This window comes from Piliocolobus tephrosceles, chromosome 5, assembly GCF_002776525.5.
Source record: "Piliocolobus tephrosceles isolate RC106 chromosome 5, ASM277652v3, whole genome shotgun sequence".
Classification (NCBI taxonomy): domain Eukaryota; kingdom Metazoa; phylum Chordata; class Mammalia; order Primates; family Cercopithecidae; genus Piliocolobus; species Piliocolobus tephrosceles.
The window spans coordinates 35,583,435-35,593,031 of NC_045438.1; positions in this window are offsets into that span (position 1 = coordinate 35,583,435).

Consider the following 9,597-nt stretch of genomic DNA (forward strand, 5'->3'; position numbering starts at 1 on the left):
AGAGTTTCGCTGTTCTTGCCCGAACTGTAGTGCAATGGCGCGATTTCAACTCCCTGCAACCTCTGCCTCCCGGGTTCAAGCGATTCTCCTGCCTCAGTCTTTCTAGTAGCTGGGATTACAGGCATGTGCCACCACGCCCGGCTAATTTTGTATTTTCAGTAGAGACGGGGTGAGGCGGGGAGGCTTCACCATGTTGGTCAGGCTGGTCTCGAACTCCTGACCTCAGGTGATATGCCTGCGTCAGCCTCCCAAAGTGCTGGGATTACAGGTGTGAACCACCGTGCCCAGCTATGAATTACATTTCAAACCGGGTAAGAAGGAAGGATAAAATAGTTGAATACTAAAGAATTAAAGGAAAGGCTGGGTGCAGTGGCTCATGCCTGTAATCCCATGGGAGGCCGAGGCACGCAGATCACTTGAGGTCAGGAGTTCGAGACCAGCCTGGCCAACATGGTGAAACCGCCATCTCTACTAAAAATACAAAAATTAGCTGGGCATGGTGGCAGCCGCCTGTAATCCCAGCTACTCGGGAGGCTGAGACAGAAGAATCATTTGAACCCGGGAGGCAGAGGTTACGGTGAGCCAAGATGGCGGCACTGCACTCTAGACTGGGCGGCAGAGCGAAACTCCATCTCAATTAAAAAAAAAAAAAAAAGAATAAAAGGATTAAAGGAAAGAGTTTTTTAATTTTCTCCAAGGTGGGAGGATCGCTTGAGTACAAGAGTTCAAGATCAGCCTGGACAACATATGCAAACCACCATCTTAAAAAAAATAATAATTAAAGGAAGGCAGGAAATAGTCGTGAGGAAAAACACCTACCAGCTACACAATTGTATCCTCAATGAATCAATGTAACATTAGATTTTTCTAAAGGTGTATAAAATAATAGAACTAAATTCTTAGTAAGGAAACTTTATTTTCTTCATGTAAAATGGAATCTATGTGACCCACACTAGCTTTTGGAATTAATATCAATAGTAAAATAGGTAGTTAGTGAATCAGTGATTATACTGAAAGAAAATGTTGATGAGCTACTAATGGTTATGTGCCTTTTAATATTTTCAACAACTTGTTAAACCTCCAAAACCTTGTAGGAGTAAGATAATCCTCCCCTCCATCCTCACCAAGAACAATAAACTCTGGAAATCCATGAGGGTTGTGTGTGGAAAACTAAAATGCCTAAATGTTCAAGCGGCATTTTACTGTAGAAATACAAAATCTGAGATTATATATCAAGCTATTTTCCAAAGCCGTAACTTTTTATACCCTCTCACCTTGTGCTTTCCTTCCAGATCCTTTCAGAGCCATTTTCATACACAATTTTTAATTTTTTGTTTTACTTTGCTGGCTTTTTTGATTTATTAACTTTAAATATGTTTTTGATGTTAGGCACCCAAACCCCAATACAATGCTGAAATGCTGCTGCTTCTAGCTGGTCCTGAGATTCTCCCTCTACCTAAAAGGCATGGTTTAGGTAATTTATGTTCCATAGCGTGGGGTTATGAGATAATGAGGAACTAGCTGGCAAGATTCTAGAAGAAAGGACAGGAATCCGGAGGGTGAGTCTACAGTCAGGGTTCCCTTTGGCTTTAGGATTTTTGTGGGTCTGAATTAGGCAGCTGAAAGGCTGAAGTGAATTCTTTTTAATGAAAAATAATGATATTTTGCAAAACAGAACAGAATGGTGACACTGTTGTGCATTTTCACAAATCTTTTTAATATCTGGCTTAATAGATGACAGTAGATTCTCATTTCTGCTTCTACATTCATGCTGTTGCAGCATGTTGTTTTGGTTGAAGGATATGAAGAAAATCTGGAGAAGTTTCTGAAGTGTAGGAGGTATTTGAAGAAGTATATGAAGAAAATACTCTGGGAGGAGTACAGTCACTTGCACTGTGAAGGCACACATGAGTTCTTAAAAATCACTATATGCAAAATAGTGCCTTTTTAAAAGTAATTTCAAGTTTTATTTTAGACTTGGGGGTACATGTGCAGGTTACATGGATATATTGCATGATGCTAAAGTTTAGGGTACAATTGTTCTTGTCACTCAGGTAGTAGACATAGCACCCAATAGTTAGTTTTTCAACCCTTGTTCCTTCCTTCCCTCCAGTCCACAGTGTCTGTTGTTCTCATCTTTATATCTGTGTGTATCCAGTGGGACCATCTCCTGGGAAGGTATTAGGACCCACAATCAGAAACAATCAGAAAGGTGGGGGGTTATTAGCAGGTAAAAGGAGAGCAGGAAAAGGTCAGAGGCCTGCCTCTGAGGCCTAACACACTCAACATAACCAAAGACTATAACAAGGGATGTGGGAGTTACAAGCCAGAAACCACAGATGAAAACCAATATATATCATAACACCACACTCTGTTCATAGTCTCTTTTGTTGTGCAGAAGCTGTTTAGATTAGGTCCCACTTGTCAGTTTTTGGTTTTGCTGCAAATTGCTTTTGAGGACTTAGTCATAAATTATTTCCCAAGGTCTATGTCTAGAATGGTATTTCCTAGGTTGTCTTCTAGGATTCCTAGGGTTTGAGGTCTTACATTTAAATCTTTAATGCATTTTGAGTGAATTTCTGTATATGGTGATGGGTAGGGGTCCAATTTTATTCTGCATAAGGCTAGCCAGCACCACTTGTTGAATAGGGAGTCCTTCCCCATTGCTTATTTTTGTTGACTTTGTTGAAGATAAGATGGCTATAGGTGTACGGCTTTATTTCTGGGTTCTCTATTATGTTCCATCTATCTGAGTGTCTGTTTTTGTCCCAGTACCATGCTGTTTGGGTTACTGTTGCCTTATAGTACAGTTTGAAGATGGGTAATACGATACCTCTGGCTTTGGCTTTAGCTATTCAGGCTCTTTTGGGGTTTTATTTTATTTTATTTTTTCCTGCTGTTCTACAGGCTCCTTTTTGGTTCCATATGAATTTTAGAATAGTTTTTCTAATTATGTGGAAAATGATGTTGGTAGTTTCTTAGGAACACCATTGAATCTCTAGATTGCTTTGGGTAGTGTGGCCATTTAAACAATATTGATTCTTCCAATCCATCAGCATGGAATGTTTTTCCACTTGTTTGTGTCATCTATGATTTCCTTCAACAGTGTTTTGTAATTCTCCTTGTAGAGATCTTTCACCTCCTTGATTAGAAGTATTCTAGATTTTGCGTGTGTGTGTGGCTATTATAAATGGAACTGTGTTCTTGACTTGTCTCTCAGCTTGAACGTTATTGGTTTATGAAAATGCTACTGATTTTTGTACATTGATTTTGTATCCTGAAAATATACTGACATTGTTTATCAATTCTAGGAACCATTTGGTGGAGTCTAGGCATAGAATCTTATCTTCAGGGGACGAGGCGCAGTGGCTTATGCCTGTAATCCCAGGACTTTGGAAGGCCAAGGCGGGCAGATCACTTGAGGCCAGGAGTTCGAGACCAGCCTGGCCAACACAGTGAAGCCCTGTCTCTACTAAAAATACTAAAAATCAAATTAGCTGAGCGTCTAGTCTGTAGTCCCAGCTACTTGAGACGGAGGTTGCAGAGAGCCGAGATCGTGCCACTGCACTCCAGCCTGGGTGACAGAGTGAGATTCTGTCTCAAAAAAAAAAAAAAAAAAGATTCTTATCTTCAGGGAAGAGAGATCATCTGACTCCTTTTCTTATTTAGATGCTTTTTATTTCTTTCTCTTGCCTGATTGGTCTGGCTAGGACCTCCAGTACTATGTGGAATATTGAGAATGGGTGTCTTTGTCTTGTTCCTGTTCTTAAGGGGAATGTCCTTAGCTTTTGCCTGTTCAGTAAGTGTTAGCTGTGGGTTTGTCATAAATGGTTATTATTATTTTGAGGTATGTTCCTTTGATGCCTAGTTTGTTGAGGGTTTTTATCATGAAGGGATGTTGGATTTTATCAAAAGCTTTTCCCATACCTATTGAGATATTCATCTAGTTTTTGTTTTTAAGTCTGTTTATGTGGTGAGTCACATTTATTGATTTGCATATGTTGAACCAACCTTGGATCCTAGGAATGAAGCCTATTTGATCCTGGTGAATTAACTTTTCGATGTGTGGCTAGATTCTGTTTGCTGGTATTTTGTTGAGGATTTTTGTGCCTGTGTTTATCTGAACTGAATTATTGATAACATCTTGAGGACAAAATTAAAGATGATATACCCTACAAGTAAGAGTGAACTACAGGTTAGATGGCCCATACATGGACAGCAATCCTACTTCCAGACATCTGAGTAACCCAGAAAGAAATCTCAAACCCTGAAATTGTATTAAGGTAGTTCCCTGCATTTGAGAAACAAAATTCACTCCAGAGAAAGATGACATCATCTTGGGCCATGAATTATTTCTACAAATATAAGATCTGTAAATGTAAACAAATATTTGAATGCATGGTAGAATGGTGGAATTGGAGCAAGAATGTGAATTGAAATTTTTGCCATCTGTTTCTGACTTTTCCCCTCTAGATTCACTCTCCATTTATATCCCCCAGAGTATCTCTCTTGGGAGACCATGAATTAAGTCATTAGGCTCCCTTCCTTTCTGTTTATCAGTTGGATTTGGTCAATGGGGAGTCTAGGCAGGGATCTGCAAGAGGAAGGAGATTGGGAGTTGGGTATTTCTCTCCTCGACTCACTCTGTATGAGTCACTACAGGCTGGCTGTGTTCTTCAACAGAAGGTCATTGCTCTTCCCAAGGTGACAGCTCCTATGGGACTCACTTTCTTACAGGGTCTCATAACTGTCCCTCGCTTTGTTGTTTATTGGCACCTAGAAATGATAAAGTCGCTAGCCCCAAGCTCATGCACAATTCCTTGAAGCCTCCTTATACCCTTCCACACCTTTGAATTAGTCGTTTTGTAAATAAACCCACTTCAAATTATCCTACCTGTTTCCTATTGGGACTCTGATAACTACTAATGAGTGTTTAGAAATTAGAAAACTAATTTAACCTCTCTGGACCTGTTTCTTCATCCACAAAACACAATGTTGAATTAGATTCAACTGAAAATCCTTTGAAGCTCCAATGTGCTATTTTAAGTATTCAGTTAAGATTCCAGTTCTTATACTGAATTGAAATGTGTAAAGCACGAAAATACCACTGGGCAACCAAATAGTAATAAGGGAACTTTCTCTTTACAGAAACATTCCAGCTAATGCATACAAAAGCCTGATGTCATTATAATATCACCATTTTGTAAGGTTACTCTTAATGAATTTGGATTCAGATGTCAATTTTTTTTTTTTTTTGAGACAGGTTCTGGCTATATTGCCCAAGCTAGAGTGCAGTGGCTCCGTCTCAGCTCACTGCAACCTCTGCCTCCTGGGCTCAAGCAATCATCCCACCTCAGCCTGGTAGCTGGGACCACAGACACGTGCTACCACACCCAGTTAATTTTTGTATTTTTGGTAGAGACAGGGTTTCACCATGTTTCCCAGGCTGGTCTAGAACTCCTGGGCTCAAGCAATCCTCCTGCCTCAGCCTCCCAAAGTGCTGGGATTACTGGCATAAGCCACTGCACCCAGCCTACATATCAATCATTAAAAGTCACTAATATCATTAAAAGAGAGATGACCAGATTATTGCGTGCCTCCTGATGAAAGAACACGCTACCAACCATGAGGTAGTCATCCCAAAAACAGTGCACATGAATCTATCAAAGCCCTAGAACCCAAGGGCTGGCTTCAACAGTGAATTTCAGGAAATATTAAAGTCATAAAAACGGGATCAAATACTCTGGAGATGCAATGAGTAAAATCTAGACTGTGGGAAACTGTAAGACAAATGGCTCACTTTCTTGCACAAATAAATTGCCGTGGTGGAAGAGGGCAACGTTCAGATTAAAAGATTGTTAATTTGTAAAGATATAATAATGATATTGTGCTTATGTTAAAAAGGGAGGCTTCATATTTCAGAGACTACATACAGAAATACGTATAAATGAAGTAAAATGACTTCTGGGATTGGTTTAAAAATAATATAGGCCAGGCGCGCTGGCTCACGCCTGTAATCCCAGCACTTTGGGAGGCCGAGGCGGGCGGATCACGAGGTCAGGAGATTGAGACCATCCTGGTGAACACGGTGAAATCTCGTCTCTACTAAAAATACAAAAAAGCCGGGCGTGGTGGCGAGCGCCTGTAGTCCCAGCTGCTCGGGAGGCTGAGGCAGGAGAATGGCGTGAGCCCGGGAGGCGGAGGTTGCAGTGAGCCGAGATAGCACCACTGCACTCCAGCCTGGGCGACAGAGTGAGACTCCGTCTCAAAAAATAATAATAATAATAATATGGTAGGACGTACAGGAATGCATGAGAATACAGATGAAAGAAGATTGACCCGAACTAGTGATTTTTTATAATGGGTACATGGAGGAGGTTCATTATACTAGTCTTTCTACTCTTGTATGTGTCTGAAATATTTCATAATAAAAAGTTTAAATTAAATAAAATCATGGAAACAGAAAGAATGTAAGACAACATTTTCATATGAAAAATGTTTTAGCATCCTGACCACAAAAGAACATTTGTATAGTCTCATGCAAATCATCTTTTTATTTCATTTTTTATTTTTGAGATGGAGTCTCACTCTTTCGCCCAGGCTGGAGTGCAGTGGCACGATCTCAGCTCCTTAGCTCACTGCAATCTCCACGTCCCGATACAAGCAATTCTCCTGCTTCAGCCTCCTGAGTAGCTGGGATTACAGGTGTGTGCCACCACACCCGGCTAATTTTTGTATTTTAGTAGAGACAGGGTTTCACAATCTTGGTCAGGCTGATCTCAAACTCCTGACCTCAGGTGATCCACCTGCGTCGGTCTCCCAAAGTATTGGGATTACAGGTGTGAGCCACTGCACCCAGCCTAATTAATATCTATTTTAATGTGGTGAGTGTTCCTATTGAGAGCCTAAACAGTTTTTACTTTGAAAATTAAGCCATGCCTGGGCATATGTAGAAGACTCAGGGAAGAGTCCACCAGGAGAATCAGTTCATGGTTAATAGAGAAGCCTTATGAAGGTCAATAACCCCAAGGGAAGAAATAGCAATGGTAAATCATTATGAGAGTGGCCTGCAGATGAAAGTACAACAGGGTAGGAGTGACTCAGTTTGCCCTACAGTACTGCTTGGACAAGAGAGGCCCCTCCCTTGGGCCCTATGTTTTAGAGGGCCCGGCCATGTCCGTTTCTCAGAGAATCAGAGGTATGAACCCACAGAAAAATCCCCCTCTTCTAATTTTCCCTCTGGAGACCCCAGACCCCAGGATTATCTGCTCAAGCATCAGCAAGCCCATTTTCAGAGCCTGTTTGTGAGGGCCATAGATGGAGTTTGGCTGCTGAGGCTGAGATGTCTCCAAAAATGTCTATAAGATCTTGTAGCACTAAAGATGGCAAGAAAGGTCACTCTCTCCATGCTACCACACTTGGGTGTGGAACTCCAAGAAGTTCAATTGTAAATTCAAAATTCACCTTCCTAGCCTTTATGTAAGTATATTTGTCAAGGACAAATATATTTATTTAATAGTATATTAGCCTGATTAATGACTTTTAGGTAGGGCATGGTGGCTTACAACTCTAATGCTCACACATTTGGAGCCTGAGGCAAGAGGATCACTTGAAGCCAGATTCAAGACCAGCCTGGAAAGCATAGCCAGACCCCATCTCTTAAGAAAAAAAAAAAAAAAAAAAAAAAAAACAGCATGGCGGCACATGCCTGTAATCCAATCTACTCAGGAGGCTGAGGTGGGGGGATCATTTGAGTCCAGAAGTTCAAGCTTCCAGTGAGCTATGATGGTGTCACTGTATTCCAGACTGGGTGATAGAGCAACACCCAGTTTCAAAGAAAAAAAAATTTTTTTTTTGTATCAAAGTCCTAGCTAGTGCAATAAGGCAAGAAAGAGTAATAAAATGAATAAATATTGGAACTAAAAGAGTAAAACTGCCTTGGAGAATGGCGTGAACCCAGGAGGCGGAGCTTGCAGTGGGTCGAGATGGCGCCACTGCACTCTAGCCTGGGTGACAAAGCGAGACTCCGTCTCAAAAAAAAAAAAAAAAAAGTAAAACTGCCTTTATTTGTAGACATGATTGTGTATGTATAACATCTTTAAAAATCACCAAAAATAAAAAATACTAGGACTAAGAAGAAGTCCCAATTTAGATCTCCCAAATGTGATATAAAAGTTTAACACAATGTCAAGCAAAATTTGTGCAGGCTTATTTTTGTAGAAATTGTAAGCTACATCTAAAATATACTTTTAAAGGATCTGAATACATATATAAACATATGAAAAGCAAAGGGACTTGTGTAAACAATTTTGAAAGGAAGTCTTATACTGCTTGTTATAAAGCTCTGGTAACCTGACAACATGAAAAGAATGAATAAGAATAGAGTCCATAAATAGGCACACAGATATGTTCAAATTGTTTTCAATAAGGGTATCTTGGTAATTCAGTGGGGATAGGACAGTCTTTTCAAAAACAGTGTTTGAATAACCAAATACCCACAAAGAAAGGAAAATGAACCTCAATCCTTACTTATGCTACACACAAAAATAACTAAAAATGGATCATGGGCCTAAATTTAAAGCAAAAGCTGCAAACCTAATAGAACAAAATAATGGAGAAAACTTTTGTGAACTTGGGCTAGGCAAAGGTGTCTTAGATATGACCTAAAATAATCAAAATAAATTGTAAATATACAATTTGTATGTGAATCTTATATAAATATGTATAAATATATAAAAATGTTATACATTGGACTTAATCAAAATTAAAATATATGCAGTTCCTAGACATTGTATAAAAATAAACAGGCTTGGTTGGCCAGGTGCAGTAGCTCGCACCTGTAATCCCAGCACTTTGGGAGGCCAAGGCAGGCACATCACTTGAGGTCAGGAGTTCAGGACCAGCCTGGTCAACATGGTGAAACACTATCTTTACTAAAAGTACAAACATTTAGACAGGTTTGGTGGTGCATGCCTGTAATCCCAGCTACTTGGGAGGCTGAGAAACGAGAGTTGCTTGAACCTGGGAGGGAGAGGTTTCAGTGAGCTGAGAGTGTGCCACTGCAAGGGCAAGACTTAGAAAAAAAAGGAAGGAAGGAAGGAAGGAAGGAAGGAAGGAAGGAAGGAAGGAAGGAAGGAAGGGGAGAAAGAAAGAGAGAGAGAGAGGGAGGGAGGGAGGGAAAGAAAGAAAGAAGGAAAGAAAGAGAGAGAAAGAGGAAGGAAGGAAGGAAGGACAGAAGAGAGGAAAATAAATGGAAATATCCAATATTGTTAAGATGCCAGTTCTCCTAAATTTGAACTATATGTTTGACATAATTCCAATCAAAAATCTGATTCTAAAATTCATATTGAAATGGAAAGGACCTAGAATAGTGGAAACAACTGTGAAAAATAGAAATAAAGTTGGAGGACAAACATTACTTATTTTAAGACTCCAAAGCTGTAGTAATAAACACAGTGTGGTATTGGCATCAATACCCAGCTACTTGGGAGATAAATAGAGACATGAAACAGAGTGGAGTCCAGAAATAGATATATAGTACATGTATATGGATGGCTGACTTTGAAGAAAATTTCAAAAGCTATTCAGTAGAGAAAG